This window comes from Carcharhinus amblyrhynchos, unplaced genomic scaffold (genome assembly GCF_965287045.1).
Source record: "Carcharhinus amblyrhynchos unplaced genomic scaffold, sCarAmb.v2.hapA chromosome_288, whole genome shotgun sequence".
Lineage (NCBI taxonomy): Eukaryota > Metazoa > Chordata > Chondrichthyes > Carcharhiniformes > Carcharhinidae > Carcharhinus > Carcharhinus amblyrhynchos.
In genome coordinates, this window is record NW_027650028.1 from 111,870 (window position 1) to 133,659 (window position 21,790).

At 41.4% G+C, this 21,790-nt stretch overlaps 1 protein-coding gene across 4 annotated transcripts in view; it reads right to left on the minus strand.

Moving 5' to 3' along the window:
• The window catches only part of rffl (ring finger and FYVE-like domain containing E3 ubiquitin protein ligase), an 86,374-nt gene that overhangs the window by 55,930 nt on the left and 8,654 nt on the right, over positions 1-21,790 (minus strand). Inside the window, exon 3 of one of the 4 annotated variants that reach the window (XM_080183438.1) lies at positions 7,984-8,046. The exons of 2 other annotated variants lie outside the window; for them this stretch is intronic. The gene's annotated coding sequence lies outside the window, so the exon portion shown is untranslated. Of the gene's footprint in view, positions 1-7,983; positions 8,047-20,330; positions 20,830-21,790 lie in introns of those variants that run through there. One more of the 4 variants, XM_080183440.1, reaches the window with a different exon arrangement.

Here is a 21,790-nt window from a genome sequence, read left to right on the forward strand (position 1 = left end):
TCAAAATTTACAGTGTGTCAGAATTAAGCTACCCAACCAAATCTATGAGAAAGCCAATGTCAGATCACATCAACCTCCAAAACAGATTTTTGCTTTCTGAAGATTAAATTTAGGCAAGGAATTACTCAACAGCTAAGTCTTCAACCGTGAAATTTATGGATTAAATAAATATTGCACTCTTCACTCAGAATGCTGGAAGGAAAAATGTTTAAGAAAATGTTGATTTCCCCCCTCTGAATCTCACATTGAAGCATTGCCAAAAACTCTCCTCCAATATTTTTTCAGCATAAGTGATTTATTAAATTCTGGATAAATGTTTTACTGACACATCTTTCCAGATGAATGAAAATGGCCTCAAGGAGAGCTTCTTAAATTGAATCGTCTATCTGCTTTCTGAACGGATGTAATCCAAACTGTAAAATCTACATAAAAACAAACCATCCCCTTATTAATTGTATTTCTGAAAAAAAATAGTTTCAGAGTATCATAGTCTGCCATAATCTTATTTTGATTAGGCCAAATAAGCAATTAACAAACAGGTATTTGGATGAAGAAAGCAATTCTGCTCATCTTTTATTAACAAACTGCTGCAGATTATTCCAGGGCTTCAGTCTACCCCGCTCTATTTACAACTCTATGCAAATCGTGTCATTAATACTTAAATTGGCTTTGAGCCCTTCGCCATTAAAATAAGGCTGGTAAGATTGGGAGAGGTGAGAAATTGGGTGTGAACCTGATTTTTCACCTCTTACAAATCTCACCACTTCAGATTGCCAAACAAGGGCAGGGTGAGGTTGTAAGATCATGCTCAATGAGTATTGATGATATCAGTAGAATTGACTAAATTCCCCTAAACTAAATGTCATGGCACACTTCATATTCTATCATCTTCTGTGATTAGCATGTCAATTTCCTGAATCCAACATTTTCCTGGAATAATAATGCTCAGATGCAAGAAGCACAACTAGTTTTAGCATTTTCCAAGAGTCAATGAAGTTTCTGTACGCACTCCTAAACTGATGGAGGAGGAGAAAGTGGGTTCCCAGACACGCGTCCTTTGTTTGAATAGAGGGGAGTACGGTAGGACGAGAGAAGAATTGGCGAATGTGGACTGGGGGAGTGCATTGGAGGGAGGGTCTGCTGAGGAGCAGTGGAGGATCTTTAAGGAGATCTTTCTTGGTGCTCAGCAGAAATTTATTCCGATGGTCAAAAAGGACTGTAGGAGGAGAGGTAATAAGCCGTGGATAACGAAGGAGGTGAAGGAAAGTGTTAAATTAAAAGCGGAGGAATTTAGAGTAGCTAAGAGTAGTGGGCGAGAAGAGGATTGGGAGTGGTTTAAATGTCAACAAAGATTGACAAAGAAGCTGATAAAGGAGGGTAGGAGAAACTATGAAGCTGGGCTAGCGCTTAATATAAAAAAGGATAGCAAGAGTTTTTATAAATATATAAAAAGGAAGAGGCTGGCTAGGGTGAACGTTGATCCTTTAGAGGATGAGAAAGGGGACCTAGTGGTAGGGGATGGGGATATGGCTAAGGTCTTGAATAACTTTTTTGTTTCTGTCTTCACGGAGGAGGACGTGAATAATTTGCCGGGTGTTAGCGATGGAAAGGTGGTAGGACTGGAGGGTCTTAATGACATTACTGTTACTAGAGAGGCGGTGCTCAACAGACCGGAGGGGCTGATTGTGGACAAGTCCCCAGGACCGGATGGAATGCATCCGAGGGTTCTGAAAGAAATGGCGGAGGTTATAGTGGATGCATCGGTGGTTATTTTCCAGACGTCGCTGGATTCCGGGGAAGTGCCGGAGGATTGGAAAACGGCTCATGTTACGCCATTGTTTAAGAAGGGTGCCAGGCAAAAGGCAGGGAATTATAGGCCGGTTAGTTTAACGTCTGTGGTAGGTAAAATGTTAGAATCCGTCATTAAGGAGGAAATTGCGAGGCATCTTGAAGGGAATTGCTTGATAGAGCAGACGCAGCACGGTTTCATGAAAGGGAAGTCGTGTCTGACAAATTTACTGGAGTTCTATGAGGATGTGTCTAGGGCGGTGGATAGAGGAGAGCCGGTGGATGTGGTCTTTCTGGATTTTCAGAAGGCGTTTGACAAAGTACCTCATAAGAGGTTATTGCAGAAGGTCAGGGGACTTGGAGTTGGGGGTAGGGCGTTAGCGTGGATAGAGGATTGGTTGTCAAATAGGAGGCAGAGAGTGGGGGTCAACGGGTGCTATTCGGATTGGCGGATGGTGACTAGTGGAGTGCCCTAGGGGTCGGTGCTGGGGCCTCAGCTTTTTACCATTTATATAGATGATCTGGAGGAGGGAACCGAGTGTAGGGTGTCGAAATTTGCGGATGACGCCAAGACTGGGGGAACGGCAAATTGTGCGGAGGGTGTGGAGAGTCTACAGAAGGATCTAGATAGGCTGGGCGAATGGGCCAGGAAATGGCAAATGGAATTTAATGTTGGCAAGTGTGAGGTGGTCCACTTTGGTAGGAAGAATGGTAGGAAGGACTATTACTTACGTGGCGAAAAACTGCAGCAGGCGACGGTGCAGAGGGACCTCGGGGTCCTTGTGCATGAGTCGCAAAAACCCAGCTTGCAGGTGCAGCAGGTGGTCAGGAAGGCAAATGGGATGCTGGCCTTCATAGCGAAGGGGATTGAATATACAAGTAGGGAGGTCTTGCTGCAGCTGTATAGGGCATTGGTGAGGCCGCAGCTGGAGTACTGTGTGCAGTTTTGGGCGCCGCACCTGCACAAAGATATTTTGGCCTTGGAGGGAGTGCAGAGGAGGTTTACTAGGCTGATACCAGAGTTGAGGGGGTTGAGCTATGAGGAGAGGCTGAATAAACTAGGCTTGTACTCGTTGGAGTTTAGAAGAATGAGGGGAGATCTCATTGAGACGTATAACATGATGAATGGGATGGATAGGATAGAGGTGGAGAGACTCTTCCCTCTCAAAAAAGACACTAGGACTAGGGGGCACAGCCTCAAGATAAAGGGGGGGCGTTTTAGAACGGAGTTGAGGAGGAACTTCTTCACTCAAAGGGTGGTGAATCTCTGGAATTCTCTACCCGTTGAAGTGGTGGAGGCTGCCTCGCTAAATATTTTCAAGAAGCGGGTTGATGGGTTTTTGATAAGAGAGGGGATTAAGGGTTATGGGGAGAGGGCCGGAAAGTGGAACTGAGCCACGACAGATCAGCCATGATCTTATTGAATGGCGGGGCAGGCTCGAAGGGCCAGATGGCCTACTCCTGCTTCTATTTCTTATGTTCTTATGATGCTTAACTCATTAAAAGAGCACATTAATTCCACTCCCATATCCTACACAATATTTTGCCTTAAGAGGCAGATTGTGATCCAATGATGTCAAGGTTTACGTACCCCAATTTGTAAATTAATTTTATTTTCCTTCAGCAAACTACTGACACAATCTTCAAATATGGGCGAGTGGGGGAGAGATGAGAAAGTTTTAATGTTCACACATATATAATGGAGCAGCTCCAGTTAAGTACTTTTTCAATGCTGGAAAGATTTTAGTAGTTAGGTTTAAAATTGATCTGAAACAAATGTCAGAGTAAGGGACACTGCAATTGTTTTCCCATTTGATGGAATATATATTTAGGTATGAGATAATACTTTGCATATTGAAACAATATTCTTTGATACGATGCAATTATAGTACAGTTATCAACTATGTGTGATATTTAGAAATGAACTTCAAAGAAATTAAGCTAATTAATCAGAAAGTAGCTGAAACAATCTGATTAAAAAAATGAAAAAATATATGAATACGTCATAAAAGGACTGGCCGGATACAAGGCCAGCAGATCCACGGTAAGTGTTTGCAGCTGGTGTCCTAGCACATAACAATTGTTATTAGGATTGACTACAAGTGAAAGTGGATTCCCAAATGTTCCTGTTTAGATCCCTTTTGTAGCAGTGTCTAGACATCCTTCTGATAGAATTTTCAATTGGGATATATATTCACCACCCCCCACCCCATGGGGTCCTGGCATGAATGCTATGTGCATGAGCTAATGTTTGAATTGAGGTACTGTAAGAGATTTTGACCTTTTTAAAACCTGAGATAAAGAAAGCTGTTTGAATGAAGAAGTATACTGATTCCCAACCAATGACCATTGAGTAGGTGGATATTTGATGCCTCCATCATTGGAATGACTCATGTCATGGTGTTCTTTTAGATGTTAAAGTTATGAAGAAAGGTCTGATCGCCCAATTCACGTTATGGCTCCAAGGGGAGCATCAGCACTCTACCAGCACATTACCTGACTTCTAGACACAGGTTTTTTTTAAATTCATGGGATATGGGTGTCACTGGCTGGCCAGCATTTATTGCCCATCCCCAGTTGCCCTTGTTCAGAGGGCTGTTAAGAGTCAACCATATCACTGTGGCTCTGGAGTCACATAGAGGCCAGACCAGATGAGGACAGCAGATTTCCTCCCCAAAGGACATTACGGAACCAGGTGAGTTTTTCTGACAATCAGCAATGGTTTCATGGGTCATCAGTGGATTCTTAATTTCAGATTTTTTTATTGAATTCAAATTCCACCATCTGCCATGGTGGGATTTGAACCCAGGTCCCCAGAACATTAGCTGAGTTTCTGGATTAATAGGCTAGCAATAATACCATTGGATCATCGCCTCCCCTAATTATTTGTGTACTTTTAGGGTCACCAGTTGACATCAAGTAATGAATGTGGGAAAACACAGATTCTGTTACAATGCAATTTTTAGAAATGTGCCATTGGAATCGTATCTTTTTGCTGTTTCCTATAATTATGACGTTGAATAATCAAATAAAGATCTTGTTTGTTTTAATAAATTTGATCTTGTCACATTATTGTGCACCAGTATTGTGGAAGTGAACATATGAAGAGGAGTTGAAAAACTGGGTCATGTTTAACAGTCACAATGACATTGGATGCAATTCCTGCTTCCAAATGAGCATGAACGAGAATAAAATCAAGGTGGATGAACAAAAGTAAGTCTCATATTCCAACCTCTTTTGGAGCAGTAGCTTAGATTGCTGAACAGGAAAACCTAGCAATTAATTGATCTGGAAATGGTGCTGGACCATGAGTCAAGCCTAAGGAAAGCTGATACTACTATCTGAAAATAAATGGTAATGATCCAAAAGACGTTATAATCATGCTCCTCAGTTGAATTCTTTCCTGCAAAGGCAATGTGCCTCAAATTTGCATAAGTAGCATAGGTAATACTTTTTTGATTGAAGGGCCTATTCATATCATGCTGTTGTTCCGGTATTCTGTACTGATAAGCTGCATACTTTTACCCAGTTAAGCTCCAGGAGCACCACTATACACAGTTGGTTCAAACCTTGGCTGCATTAATTCACTCACTCTTTGGACTTCAAGTAGGACAAGTTTCTAAGGGAAGATCACACAATTTACTGAGCATTTTGATTTAGTATCATTATTTAGCCTCGATGGGTCTATGCACACTTATCACCTGACAGAGAAAATTAGGTAAAGTGCAAATTCAAAAAACGGAAATGCCACATAGCGTACTCAATGTATTTATGTTAATAGGTTATTCTATTTTCGCACAAAAAGCACTGAATTGTGGAAAGCTTTGCACTCTGCCAAAGAAGCACTACCATTACCTCCGTTATTTTCCAAATTAGATGTGAAAATTCATATGCTTTTTGATATTATAATATTTTGTTGGAAAGGAGAAAGGACGGCACAGTGGTTTGCACTGCTGCTTCACAGTGCCAGGGACCCGGGACGCTGCCTCAGGTGACTGTGTGGAGTTTACACATTTTCCCCGTGTCTGTGTGGATTTCCTCTGGGTGCTCCGGTTTCCTCCTGCAGTCCAAAGCTGTGTGTGGGCTAGGTGGATAGGCCATGTTAAATTTAACTTTAGTGACAGAGGATTTAGCAGGGTGGGGTTACGGGGATATGGCCTGGGTGGGATTGTTGTCAGTACAGGCTCAATGGGCTAAGTGATCTCCTTTTGTTCCAGAGAGATTCTATGAATCTTCTATTCTAAGTCAACCAACTGGTTCCCCGACACAAACTGCAGCCTCTTGTCCTGACTTAAATCACAAAGTAAACTTAAAAATAAATGCTGTGACCATCAAATTATCCAAAAACTATGCTAATGAAAGGAAAACTACCCTCTCCAACTTCATTTCAGCACTAGGGATGTTACCAAAATGTGATTTAAAAGGCGATAATTTCAATTCAGATTGATAATACAAATGTTTTTCAACTAATTTTTTTTGTAAATTCAAAGTAGCTCAAATGTAGGTTGACTTTAAAAACTGGTCTTTTATAGTTAATAAGAACAATCAAGTTTAATGAATTGGTGCATGGCATGTATTTAGTAATTAATATGTTGAATCAATTTGAACATTAATGCTTTTGGGAATGTTAAGCTAAATTTTGCTGCAGCTCTAATCCATTCCCCAGAGTAAATGGCACACACATCACTGACACCACTGAACAACTAATATATCAGTATATAGCAACAGAAATATGTATCATTATCATCAAATGTGCAACCAGCATAAAACATACAATGTGGCAAATATTTCTTGTGCGTCACTGCTGCAATTGTATACAGCATTTGTGAGGCCACACCTGGAATAGTGTGTGCAGTTTTGGTGTCCTCATCTGATGAAGGATATCCTTGCTATAAAGGGAGTACAGTGAAGGTTTACCAGGCTAATTCCTGGGATGGCAAGTCTATATGAGGACAGACTAAGTCGATTAGGATTATACTTACTGAGTTTAGAAGAGCGAAAGGGGATCTCATAGAAAGTTATAGAATTCTAATAGGGTTAGGATAGGCAAGATTCAGAAAGAATATTCCCGATGATGGGGAGTCCAGAATTAGGAAGTGAGGAGAAATTTCTTCACCCAGAGAGTGGAATTCACTGCCACAGAAAGTAGTTGAGGCCAAAATGTTATGAATTCAAGAAGAAATTAGATATCACACTTTTCTTTAAAAAAATCAAAAATTTATGTGTACTGAAAGATTTAGAATTGGAGCTCATGGAAAAACTATTTATTCTTTTCTCAAACTTTACTTTACATTTGTGTCTGGCTTTGTGTTTCAAAGCAGGATCCCTAAAAACATTCTTGTTCACGATGGTCTTATCCAGGAGAGTATCAACCAAGAGGGACTAAAAGATTATGGGGCGTGGGATCAGAATATTGAATTTGATGATCGGCCATGACCACAATGGTGGAGCAGACTCACAGTTGAATGCTCTTGGTTTCTGTGTCATATGCAATTAGAAACATGCAGACCAAGTCAGACTTACTGCATAACTGCATATGTTTACATTCCTGGCGCAAAATCTTCAAGAAGAAAACTGGAAAAGTAAGTACATGAAACAAGAATAGCCCAGAGTATATACGCACATGCCAGAAATCTGACACTACTTCCTGCATGTCTGACCTCGCCATGCAATAGGCAGAGCATTGGGTACAGGCTGGTATATTGATATTCTCCCTCAAACAGCTTGCAAACACAAGAATAACAAAATGGATGCATCCATGGATCATATCTTAACTAAAAATGGCATTTTTAGGGGCATAGGACAAAAAATATGTGAGGAGGGATTGGGGGGGGGGGGGGGGGGGGGGGGGTATTTACAATGGGATTAAACACACCAGAACCAATATTTTAAAGGAGTAAAACTTCATTTAAAATATGCATCAAGATTTGCATTTCAAACCGAATTCTGAAATGTATTACTAAAAAGAGGCAAAATATACTAATTATCATGACAGACATGAGCATTCCAGACTTAATGAAAAAAAATTAGACATTCACTAAATTGCCAAAAGAAGTTAAAATAGAATATTGGCTTTGTATTTTTCATTGAAGTCTTCCCTTTGATCAGATTACACCTTGTCACACTGCAGCATCTTGATCAATTAATATGCACTTTACAACTAAAAATGGTTTATAAAATAAAAAGGTTGCTTACACGTTTCTGGTCACAGCTAACAATGTTGTATTACAATGGTTGCACGTTGTTACAGCAAGAAAACTGGAAGAGCAAAAACAATTGACAAGATTTGTATGCCATAGGTACACTATTGACCATGCGCTTTGATAATATAAAGCCTACACCTTCAATATTAACACTGATATCTTTCTCCTAATCCATTCTAATAATAAAACATCAATTGTTCAGATCATTGGTCTTGATTTTGCTGTGGAAATGATGACAAAATCGGTAACGGGGGTGTCCTTGTGTATGAATTGCAGAAAACTAGTATGCATGTACAATGAGTAATAAGAAAGGAAAATGGAATCTTGGCAATTATTGCTAAGGGAATAGAATATAAAAGTAGAGAAGTGTTGCCGCTACTGTAAAAAGCACCAAGTATAAGTTTTTGTCCCTTTCTTGAGGAGGGATGCAGTTGCATTGGAGGCAGCTCAGAGGAAGTTCATTAGACCGATTCCAGATGAGGTTTGTCTCATGGAGAGAGATTGAGCAGTTTAGGCCGATACTCCCTGACATTTAGGAGAATGAGAAGCGATGTAATCGAGATGTACAAGGTGAGTGATTGATGAAGTAAATGTGGCGAAGATATTTCCTCTGGTAGGGCAATCTACAACTAGAGATGATAGTGTTGGTATAAGGATGACAGGTTTAAAATGGAGATGGGGAGAAATTACTTCTTTCAAAGGGTTGAGAGTCTGTGGAATACACTGACACAGTATGGTGGATACTGCGACATTGAGTAAGTTTAAAGAAGAGGTGGACGGATTTTTAATTTGTCCACTGGCTGCAGGTGAAAGGATCTACTGGGGGAGGGGAGATGGGGTTGGAGCACAATACACTTTTGCCTAAATAGGTGAGCTTGGCGACAAAGGCAACAGAAAAAGAGTACAGCATCATGCCGAGCCTCAAGTTGGTTGATGTGAGGATGCACAAGGATGAAACTGAGTGATTTGCTGAGTACAGGACATTCAGCATCAGAGAGGGGAAGGTGAAAGGGTATAATGAATACATGGTAAGGGTTGGGATTAGAAGAAGGAACAGAGTTCGAGGGATGGGATGGAGTAGAGGGTCCCAGATGGACATTGGTACCAGTAGGATGTTGGAGCTTGCATTTTTTAACACCCGAAAAGGAAGGGAAAAAGTTTCTTGTCAAGATGTTGGATGAGACAAAGAATGGAACAGGACTGGAGAAAAGGATAGAGTGAATCAGTGCTACTGAAGAGACGTGCAGTGTGTACATATTGCGGCACATGGCAGAGTGTGAATCTCAGGATGTAGTGAGAACAGCAGTCCAACGATGATAAAAAAAAATCTACTTTATTATCCAATTAGGTCTGTTGGTGTGTAAACCAGTATATAGTGTATTTAAATAATTACGTTGTGCAGAAGACACCTGTCATAAAGTTCTAGATTATTTGAAGTATGGAGGTTTGGCTAATCAATCCATGAATTGGAGAAAGCATTTCAGTGGTAAAAGGGGTATAGTAGTGTCCTCTTCATTATGGACATCTTGAGGATTTAACAATGAGCCTTGGTCCATGCTGATGCAGTCAAACAGAATACAGAGATTTTACCAAATTAATATCACTGCTAGCAAGAACCGAACAATAAGATTTAAATTTCGCAACAGTAAACCAAGACTTAAATGTTGAACTGGCAATCAGATAACACAGCAACAGCTTAGAGTCAATCTTGATGTTATAAGAGTAACGTGTAGACAAATGGAGATTGGGAAAAAATATATGAAGGAGGACTGGAGTCAGATACTACAATGCCTCAGCGTTTAGACAAATCGAAAATGCAAGTACAGGAATGCAGCTGAGAGAATGTAAACGAACCACTGAGAGCTAAATATTTATTAGGGAAAGTATGTACGCGAAAGATTAATGAAATTAAATGTAGAAAAGTCACCAGGCACAGAATAAGATGGATATCACGGCCGTGGAAAGATGCAGTTCATATTCATAACAATGAAAGCAAGAATGACCAGTTACAATGAGAAAGGTTTGAAAACATGATCACTGAAGCCAAGGAAGTTCATCAAATAGGGATCTTGATATTATTTTGGGAGTATAAGTAGTAAAAATTGGTTTCTTCATTGGTTGGGGCACAAACTGAGTATTACTGAGGATCAAGGACAACAGAAGGGTTATGAGAACATGGAATGCTTTACCACAAGGGCTTGGACAGTAAAACTGTTTATGCAAATAGTGGATAAATATTTCAAACCGGGAATAAATGGATCTAAATGAGAGTCACTTTTGGCGCAGACTGGTCAAAGTTATCTACTTCAGTGGCATAATTTCTAGGATTCTCTCCCCTCAACTTCACCTCCAGAATACCACTTTCTACAGGTTCACTCCTTCCTGACACACCATAGCTACTACATTATATTGACAATGAGTTCTCCTTGCTGATATTTTCCAGAATTGATCTTGGTTTGCTCCTTTTTATTATCTACAATTTGTTTAGACACAAAGCTGGGTGGGAGGGTGAGCTGTGAGAAGGATGCAGAGATGCTTCAGTATGATTTGGACAAGTTGACTGAGTGGGCAAATGCCTGGCAGATATGTGGATAAATGGGAGGTTAATGGTAGCAAAAACAGGAAGGCAGATTATTATCAGAATGGCTATAGATTGAGATGGGAACATATAACAAGACAAGTCACTGAAAACATGCAGATGCAGTAGGTGGCAAAGGCGGCAAATGATGGTTTGGCCTTCATAGTGAGAGAATTTGAGTACAGTAGAAGGGATGTTTTGCTGCAGTTAAAAGTCTGACAACACCAGGTTTTAGTCCAACCTATTTATTTGATAATATTCTCACAAGCTTTCGAGGGGTTACCGGTGACCCCTCGAAAGCTTGTGAGAATATTATCAAATAAATAGGTTGGACTAAAACCTGGTGTTGTCAGACTTTTTACTGTGTTTACGCCAGTCCAACGCCGGCATACCCACATCATTGCTGCAGTTATACAGGGCCTTGGTGAGACAACACCTGGGAAATTGTGTGCAGTTCTGATCTCCTTATCTGAGGAAAGATGCTCTTGCTATGGAGGGAGTGCACCAAAGGTTCACCAGACTAATTCCTGGGAGGGTGGGACTAACGTTTGAAGAGAAATTGAGTCAGTTAGGATTATATTTGTTGGAGATCAGAAGAATGAGGGGGATCTCATTGTAATCTATTAAATTCTAACAGGGTTAGACAGGATAGATGCAGAGAAGAAGTTCCCAATGGTGGGAGAGTCCAAAACCGGCAGTGACAGTTTGAGGATACAGGGTATATCATTTAGGACTGAGATAAGGACAAATTTCTTCACCCAGAGCCTGTGGAATTTTCCCATACAGAAAGCAGTTGATGCCAAATCACTGTATGTTTTCAAGAGATAGAGCTCTTGGGACAAAATGAATCAAAGAATGTAGGCAGAGTGGGTGGATGCAGGACAGGGTACTGAATTGGAGATCACCCATGATCATAATGAATGGCGGAGTAGGCTCAATGGGCCTGTTGCTCCTATTTTCTGTGCTTCTATCACCCACTAGCCAGCATTTTGCATGTATTCAAATACACCCTATTTCCTACACTACACACTTTGAAATTACATATCTAATATCAATAACTGGATGAGATGGTATTTCCTCCACACGAATGTTGGGAAAACTGATATCATTCCATGCACTTCCCATCAGCATCGCTGAGCTTCTGAACTTGGGTCACTTTCAAGCTGAGTTAGGAAATACTATATCTGGCATCCTGTTCAACTTCCTCTCCCACATATTGTTCATTATTGAAAAGGTTTTCTTCTGGCCCTTCTGCAGCTGAAATCCTTTCAGGTCTCCTTTACCTCAATTAAGAGGCTTCCCCAGTACCTTTTAACTGACCGGCTCCACAGCAACCTCCGCTATCCGAGATCGTCATTCATATTAAGCCCTCACATTGTACATACATTCGCTTCAGGCTCCACTATGTGTCCCAGCTTGACAATTTCAAAATTCTTAACCTTAATTGAGAATCACTGCGTGGTGGTGGCCGCCGCTACACATACACTCACATTCACTCTCTCTCTTCAGGATGCGTCTTGTATCATTGCACACATGCATATACCCTCTCCTCCTTTAACACTAGACGTTACCTTCCCTTTGCTCTCTCTGTTTACCAGTCAATCAGTGTTAGCTACACTCTCAAATGGAAAAATATTTACCTTAACCAACAATTAAATCAGATGATCACCATTTATTTCACTGCTGATCAAGAAAGCTTACTATGTTTCCATGATTCCTACATTAGAGACTAAACTTCAACAAGTATTTCGTAATAGGAGGGGATTAAGTGCATCACTTTCAGATGGACTAGAGTTGCCCTTACGGGCACAAAAAATTCTGAGGAACTGTAATTGGTTCTGACGAAAAATCATCCCGACTCCAAACGTTAGCTCTCTCTCCACAAGATTTTACGGCATTTTCTGTTTTTTTTTCAGATTCCAGCGCCCGCAGTAATTTGCTTTTAACTGGTGTAATTAACACTTGAGTGAATTCACAGAAGAGAAAGAAACTGGAAACAGTGATGAAACTGAATAGCAAAAGATGATTTCTATCATTCAAACTGTCAATGTAGATTTTGTGGAGGATCACGCATTAAAATAGTTAAAGTTCATCTTACTAATTCTTCAAGAAAAACCTGACTGTTCGTGATATCCAAATGTTTCTTGAAATATTTCATGTTCGTCACTTCCTATACATATCAAGGAAAATAGGATCTTAATAAAAGAAATGCATATGGACTAATGAACCCTCTCTGCTATTCAATAACATTATGCCTGAACTTACACCAATCCTATTTTCCCCACACTATGCACATATCCCTAGACTCCCTTAATGCCCAAAAGTCTCAGTCTTGAATACACTCAACAACTGATCATTCACAGACCACTAAGGTAGAGAATTGCCAAGAATCTCAATCCTCGAAGCAAGACCTTTCTCCTCCCCTCAGTCTTAAAGAGCCACTTATCCCGAGACTATGCCATTGAGTTTTAGAAACAGAGGAATAGGTATCTGACCTGCCAAGTTCTGAGAATGTTATTCATTTCAATAAGAGAATACTAGTCAATCACTCCTCATAAGAGAGCTCTCATCACATTAATTTATCTAATGAGCCTCTATTGCACTTCTTCTAAGATATCTTAGGCAAGGAGACCAAAGCTACAAGACCATACACCAGGTGCAGTCTCACCAATACCTGTAAAACTGCAGCAAGACTTCTCCGACTCTCTGGTAATAAAGACTAACAATTGCCTTCTTAATTGCTTGCTGTAACTGCATGTTAACTATGATTTATGTACAAGGACTCCCAAATCCCTCAAGATCAATATTTAGCAGTCTCTCACATTTTCACAAACTGATTTTCCATTCTTCTTGGTTAATTTCCCATGTTATACTTCACCTGCCCAATCATGCAACTGGTTTACATCACTTTGCAACCTCTGTGTACTCATCACAGCTCATTTTTCTACCCAGCTTTGATTCATCAGTAAATTGGATACATTACACTTAGTCCTTTCATTCAAGTCACTGATATAGTTTTAAATAGCTTTTGTGAAGAACTGACGTTGGTCCTAAATTTCAATTTACTGGATTGACCTCATCTTATTTCGTTTGCAGTAGTTTTCTGCAATTACTTGCACTTGCAAAGCATTGATCTACTACAGATTGAGGAGTTAAAGCTTTAAGGAATTTCTGTAATACAACTCTTCCATCTACAGCTCGTACACAATTCTTAACAACACAACTCTGCAATATCCGAATAATGATTGCGGTTGAGCAAATAATTGGCATTAACAGCTTTGTTCTCAAGTCACATCTGCATTTGAAGAAACAAGCGATTGCCATTAATCAACTTTCAATATGTATTTTACTTTACTAATTAATTCTTCTTTTAAAAGAAAAAATTTCATTTAACTTGGTGAGTACTTTGTCAGGTAAATCACCTTTTCCTATGTTGTTAATTGGTAGCAGGGTCCGGGTGTTAGAGATGGAAAGGTGGTAGGACTGGAGGGTCTTAATGACATTACTGTTACTAGAGAGGAGGTGCTCGACAGACTGGAGGGACTGATTGTGGACAAGTCCCCAGGACCGGATGGAATGCATCCGAGGGTTCTGAAAGAAATGGCGGAGGTGAGAGTGGATGCCTCGGTGGTTATTTTCCAGACGTCGCTGGATTCCGGGGAAGTGCCGGAAGATTGGAAAGCGGCTAATGTTACGCCGTTGTTTAAGAAGGGTGCCAGGCAAAAGGCAGGGAATTATAGGCCAGTTAGTTTAACGTCTGTTGTAGGTAAAATGTTAGAATCCGTCATCAAGGAGGAAATAGCGAGGCATCTTGAGAGGAATTGCTTGATACAGCAGACGCAGCACGGTTTTGTTAAAGGGAAGTCGTGTCTGACAAATTTACTGGAGTTCTATGAGGATGTGTCTAGGGCGGTGGATAGAGGAGAGCCAGTGGATGTGGTCTTTCTGGATTTTCAGAAGGCATTTGACAAGGTACCTCACAGGAGGTTATTGCAGAAGGTCAGGGGACATGGAGTTGGGGGTAGGGTGTAGGGTGTTAGCGTGGATAGAGGATTGGTTGTCAAATAGGAGGCAGAGAGTGGGGGTCAATGGGTGCTATTCGGATTGGCGGATGGTGACCAGTGGAGTGCCTCAGGAGTCGGTGCTGGGGCCTCAGCTATTTACCATTTATATAGATGATCTGGAGGAGGGAACCGAGTGTAGGGTGTCGAAATTTGCTGATGACACCAAGATTGGTGGAAAGGCAAATTGTGCAGAGGGTGTGGAGAGTCTACAGAAGGATCTAGATAGGCTGGGCGAATGGGCCAGGAAATGGCAAATGGAATTTAATGTTGGCAAGTGCGAGGTGGTCCACTTTGGTAGGAAGAATGGTAGGAAGGACTATTACTTACGGGGCGAAAAACTGCAGCAGGCGACGGTGCAGCGGGACCTCGGGGTCCTTGTGCATGAGTCGCAAAAACCCAGCTTGCAGGTGCAGCAGGTGGTCAGGAAGGCAAATGGGATGCTGGCCTTCATAGCGAGGGGGATTGAATATAAAAGTAGGGAGGTCTTGCTGCGGCTGTATAGGGCATTGGTGAGGCCGCAGCTGGAGTAGTGTGTGCAGTTTTGGGCGCCGTACTCACGCAAGGATATTTTGGCCTTGGAGGGAGTGCAGAGGAGGTTTACTAGGCTGATGCCGGAGTTGAGGGGGTTGAGCTATGAGGAGAGGCTGAATAAACTAGGCTTGTACTCGTTAGAGTTTAGAAGAATGAGGGGAGATCTTATTGAGACGTATAAGATGATGAATGGGATGGATAGGATAGAGGTGGAGAGACTCTTCCCGCTCAGAAAGGACAGTAGGACTAGGGGGCACAGCCTCAAGATAATGGGGGGGGGGGGGGGGGGGGGGGGGGGGGGGCGCGGCGGTTTAGAACGGAGTTGAGGAGGAACTTCTTCACTCAAAGGGTGGTGAATCTCTGGAATTCTCTGCCCGTTGAAGTGGTGGAGGCTACCTCGCTAAATATTTTTAAGACGCGGGTTGATAGGTTTTTGCTAAGAGAGGGGATTAAGGGTTATGGGGAGAGGGCGGGAATGTGGAACTGAGCCACAACAGATCAGCCATGATCTTATTGAATGGCAGGGCAGGCTCGAAGGGCTGGATGGCCTACTCCTGCTCCTATTTCTTATGTTCTTATGAACTGCACAATTCTGTACCTACATACCAATGCAAACTGCACAAAGTAATCGAGGTGGCAAGTCACATGAGTAAATGTAGCAAAAAGGGTAGAAAATCTCAGCAAGTATGGCAGCATCTGTAAGAAGAGCAAAGAGCTAACGTTTCGAGTCCAGATGACCCTTTGACAAATCTTTGACATCTGGACTCGAAACGCAACTCTTTACTTTCCTTACAGATGCTGCCAGACCTGCTGAGATTTTCCAGTGTTTTCTCTTTTGGTTTCAGATTCCAGCATCTGCAGTAATTTGCTTTTAAGATGAGATTGTCAATTTTGTTAGAAATACAACCCGGGCAAAGTGGATTGAAACTCTCAAATTAAAATATAACTTATACTCAAATGTCCTCCAGATAACAGAGTCATAGAGGTTTACAGTATGGAAACAGGCCCTTTGGCCCAACTTGTCCACACTGCTCTTTTTTAAACCCCTAAGCTAATCCCAATTGCCCGCATTTGGCCCATATCCCTCTATATATATATATATATATCTTGTCCACGTAACTATCTAAATGCTTTTTAAAAGACAAAATTGTATCTGCCTCTACTACTACCTCTGGCGGCTTATTTCAGACACTCACCGCCCTCTGAAAAAATTGCTCCTCTGGACACTTTTGTATCTGTCCGCTCTCACCTTAAACCTATGCCCTCTAGTTTTAAATTCCCCTACCTTTGGGAAAGGATATTGACTATCCAGCTGATCTGTGCCCCACATTATTTTATAAACCTCTGTAAGATCACCGTCAGCCTTCTGCGCTCCAGAGAAAAAATTCTGTCTACCCAGACTGTCCTTCTAACTCAAACCATCAAGTCCCAGTAGAATCCTAGCAAATCTTTTCTGCACTGTCTCTAGTTTAATAATATCTTTTCTGTAATAGGGTGACCAGAACTGCACACAGTATTCCAAGTGTGGCCTTACCAATGTCTTGTACAACTTCAACAAGACATCCTAACTCCTGTATTCAGTGTTCTGAACAATGAAACCAAGCATGCCGAATGCCTTCTTCACCACTCTGTCCACCCGTGACTCGACTTTCAAGGAGATATGAACATGTACCCCTAGGTCTCTTTGTTCTCTAACTCTCCCCAATGGCCTACCATTAACTGAGTAAGTCCTGCCCTGGTTCAATCTACCAAAATGCATCACCTTGCATTTGTCTAAATTAAACTCCAACTGCCATTCATCAGCCCACTGGCCCAATTGATCAAGCTCCCTTACTTTTCTTCACTGTCCACTATGCCACCAATCTTGGAGTCACCTGCAAACTTACTAACTATGCCTTATATATTCTCATCCAAATCATTAATATAAATGACAAATAACAGTGGGCCCAGCACTGATTCCTGAGGCACACCACTGGTCACAGGGCTCCAGTTTGAAAAACAATCCTCTACAACCACTCTCTGGCTTCTGTCAAGAAGACCCTGTTGGACTTTAACCAGCTGTTGTGAGACTTCTTTCTGCCAAGAAGCCAATTTTGTATCCGTTTAGATACCTCACCCTGGATCCCGTGAGATTTAACCTTATGCAACTCTCAGCCTTTTGGCTAAGATCAAGTATAGTATGGACATGCTGTACTTGGTTGAAGTCATTAAGTTACATTTCAGCTTCATTTGAAGCAATTTTTAAAAGCAGCATCTCAGCCTTTTGGCTAATATGCAAATGAGATCAAGCCTTGGAGGAGGAGGAGCTATGCCTACTCCAATCAGCTTGGGTCATGTAGATCAAGCCCAAGGCAGGAGGTGAGAGCCCTGTCTTGTCAGTTTGGATCGGAAATGTCTCAACTTGAGATTCTGAATTGGACTTGATTAGATTGAATTGGAATAAAAACAAAAAAAACTTATACGATACCTTGTCAAAGGCCTTGCTAAAGTCCATGAAGACAACATGAACTGCACTACTCTCATCTATCTTCTTGGTTACCACTTCAGAAAACTCAATCAAATTTGTGAGACATGACTTTTCACTCAAAGCCATGCTGACTGTCCTTAATCAGTCCTTACGTCTCTAAATGCCTGTAGATCCTGTCTCTCAAATACCTTCCAACACAGATGTGAGGCTCACTGGCCTGTAATTTCTAGGCTTTTCCCTGCATCACTTTTTAAACAAAAGCACATTTACCACTCTCCAATCTTCAGGCACCTCACCTGTGACTGTTGATGATTCAAATATCTCGGCTAGGGGACTCACAATTTCCTCCCTAGCCTGCCACAGTGTCCTGGGATACACTTCATCAGGTTCCAGGATTTTTCTACCTTGATGCACTTTAAGACTTCCAGCACCTCTTTCTCTGTAATATATACACTCCTCAAGACATCACTATTTATTGCCCCAAGTTCCCTAACACCCACGCTTTTCTCAATAGTAAATACTGATGAGAAATATTCATTTAGGATCTCACCAATCTTTGTTGATCCTTAAGAGCCCTATTCTCTCCCTTGTTATCTTTTGCCCTTTGTGTATTTGTAGCTCTTTGGATTCTCCTTTGCCTTATCTGCCAAAACAATCTTGTGACCCCCTTTCGCCCTCCTGATTTCTCGTTTAACTACTCCCACACTCCTTATACTCTTCAAGGGATTCACTTGATCCTAGCTGTCTATGCATGTCATGTGCCTCTTTCTTCTTCTTGGCCAGGGCCTCAATATCCCGAGGTATCCATGGTTCCCTACTTCTGCTAGCCTTGCCCTTCACTCTAAGAGGAATGTATTTATCCTGAACCCTGGTTAACACACTTTTGAAAGCCTCCCACTTACAAGATGTCCTTTTGCCTTCCCACAGACCCCCCCAATTAACTTTTGAAAGTTCTGTCTGATATCATCAAAATTGGCCTTGACCCAATTTAGAATTTTAACTTTTGGGCCAGACCTATCATTCTGCATAGCTATCTTAAAACTAATTATGGCCACTGGGCCCAAAGTGATTCCTCACTAACACTTCTGTCACCTGCCCTTCCTTATTTCCCAAGAGGTGGTCAAGTTTTGCCTCCTCTCTAGCTGGGCCATCCACATACTGAATGAGAAATTCCTCCTGAATACACAACAAATTTCTCTCCATCCAATCCTCTAATACTATGGCAGTCCCAGTCAATGTTAAGAAAGTTAAAATCACTGACTATTACCACCTTATTTTAGTTGGAGCTATCTGTAATCTTTTTACACATTTGCTCCTCAATTTCCCGTTGACTATTTGGAGATCTATAGTACAACCCTATCAAAGTGATTTCCCTCTTCTTATTTCTCAGTTCTACCCATATTATCTCAGTGGCCGAACCCTCGGCTATATCCCCTCTCAGTATTATTGTGATGTTTTCCCTAATCAAAAGTGCAACTCCCCCTTCTCTCTTACCTCCTGTTCTATCTTTCCTATAGCATCTATACCCTGGAACAATAGAACAATATGGAATCAGGAGGATGTTCTAAGTCTTCCTATAGTTTCAGCAGGAACCAATTTTAAAGCTACAGAAAATGCACCAATAGAATAACATCCGAAGTATCCATTGCACCATCTCACAACCCAACACAAAAGTTGACCAACTTCTGAACTCTATTTAGTTTCAGGTAGATATTATAACAAAATCATGCCAGCAATTGTAACCTAATTACAGTATATTTTACAACGTCCTGTGTAAATCTGGCAGCATCTGTGAAGAAACAGTGTTCTCTTCAGAGCATATTAGAATTGAAACATTTACTCTGTTTCTCTCTCCACAGGTACCGCTAGGCTTGCTGAGTGTTTTCAGCACTTTGTTTTTATTTCAAATTTGCAGAATCTACAAGAGCCAGAAGTCCACCACTATTTACAACCAATGAAATACCTGTAATTCAAGTTATGATACGCGTCATTCAACCTCTCAGCATTCAGCTGAAAATTAAATGAGTGTACTGATATGATACAAATTAGTATTTCAAGAATTGCAAGGGTGATGAGCAGACAAAATCTGAGGAAATGTTTTACTTCTCTGGCTATAGTAGCCATGCTCTAATGCAACGAAAACTACTAAATGTAACTGTTTATTTGGCAAACATCCTTCAAATTATTTTCCTGACATTAAGTGTTGACATTTCAAGTTTGGTGTTTAAAAAAAGCATTTTTCAATTTGGACATTACAAAGTGTCTGAAGGAGATGAATGGAAACATTTCAAGGATAATCTAAAGAAAAGATGTATGGACTGTGACATTCTTCCAGAAACATGACAATTACCCAGAGACTGCGTAGTTTGAACATTTTTTTTTCAGGCAATGTTACTTTAATAACTTTGAAGGTGACTCCAGTTATAAAGGTTTTTTTTACCAATGGCACTTACATTTCCTCACTAGCTCAAACTAAGATTCCTCCCAGACACTGGTCAGGGGGCTGAGGTGCGTTATAGACCCGGACAATCACATTTTGATTTGATGTGTCTTAAGTTTCCTTTGTACTTTTGTTTTTGTTCGGGTTGTTCCCCTTCCTTTTGGGGAGCTGTCCCTTTTACTTTGTCCTAATTTAGTTTGAGTTTGTCTATTTGGTTTGACTTAAAAGACACCCAGAGACTGGTCACAAACTGTTGCACCTGGCTTGGCTTGACACCCTGTTTCTCCGTAGGGTCCGGCCCAATCACATATCCCTCACGAATCACTCCTGGGCCATGCTACCACATTCTTTCCCTCATTAACTCCTGAGTTCACCGAGGAGCCCTGACTTGTGAGGAGCGCTTCGCTATGGCCTTTTTTTCCGCCTGCGCCTCCCGCGGACAAAACGGCCGTTGATCTCGCGGCGGCTTCAAACCGGGGTCCGCGCGGGATGAGCCCGCGAGCCGCCGCCGCTTCCTCTCAGTGAGGTCCAGCACTGCCACCGCCGCTCCCTGAAAGCCCCCCCGACACGGCCGCTTCCCTGTTCTTCCTCTCCCTCGGCGTCCAGGTCGCCCGCCTGAGTGCCGGAGCCGGTAAGTGATTGGAAATCTGTTCCCGGGCCCTGGCCCGGAACATTTGTTTTGAAAATAGCAGACTGCCAGCAATCAGAGGAACGCCTTGTTTCAGAAAAGTCAACCAGCAGTGGTTGGAACGTGGACAACGCCGGGCTTGTGACTGTTAATGTGTTCACTGATTCTTAACTTTTTTTAATGCTGTTGCATCATGGTCATGTTCATTTCAAATTGAGCTATACGTTTTTTCAGTTGGTTAAGGATTTAGCATGCATGAAATAGTATCACCAGAACTCTCAAAGTTATTGAGAAATCTACACAAGTGCAATTTCCATTGAACGGATATTAATTACACATTCTTCCCATTGAAACAAACTATTTATCTAATTCTAGCCGGCTTATCAAAAGCCAAAGTTTCTGACCCTGTTGAAGTTACACAACTAAAACTATCACAGGTAAAAACAAAATACTGCGGATGCTGGATTCGGATCCAAAAAACAGAAAATGCTGGAAAATCTCAGCAGGTCTTACAGCATCTTGGGGAAGAGAATAGAGCCAATGTTCCGAATCTAAATAACCCTTCATCAGAGCTGGGGGTGGGGGGCATTGGCTTTATCCAGACTTGTACAGTCTGTTAAGACATTTGACACTAGTTATTTTACTGAGGGGGACATATCTCATATCTCAACTTTATGATAGAGCTATCAATTCAATTCCCATAAAAGTAGCACCCTGGAATTCTAATGAGGTTCAGGTATCAGATCACCAAATTCACAGCAGAGAAGGAAAGAAGAACTTGGAAGTAGCAACTTTCACAACCTCCAGGGTTTCACCACTAAGTATTTTTGAAATGTAGTTATTGTAATGTGACAAATGTGGCAGCTAATTTACACAGTCACATCATCTTTGAAATAACTTGTATAATGTTATCCAAGATAATGGAAGAAATGCCCTTTTTTCAAATAGTGTCATAGAAACTTTTATGATCACATAATAGGACAGTACCTCAGTACAGCACTCCCTCAGCATTGTACTGGTGTGTCAACCTGGATTACGTACTCAGGGTTTGAATGTGCGACTTTCCATGAGCTAAGACAAACACATTAAGG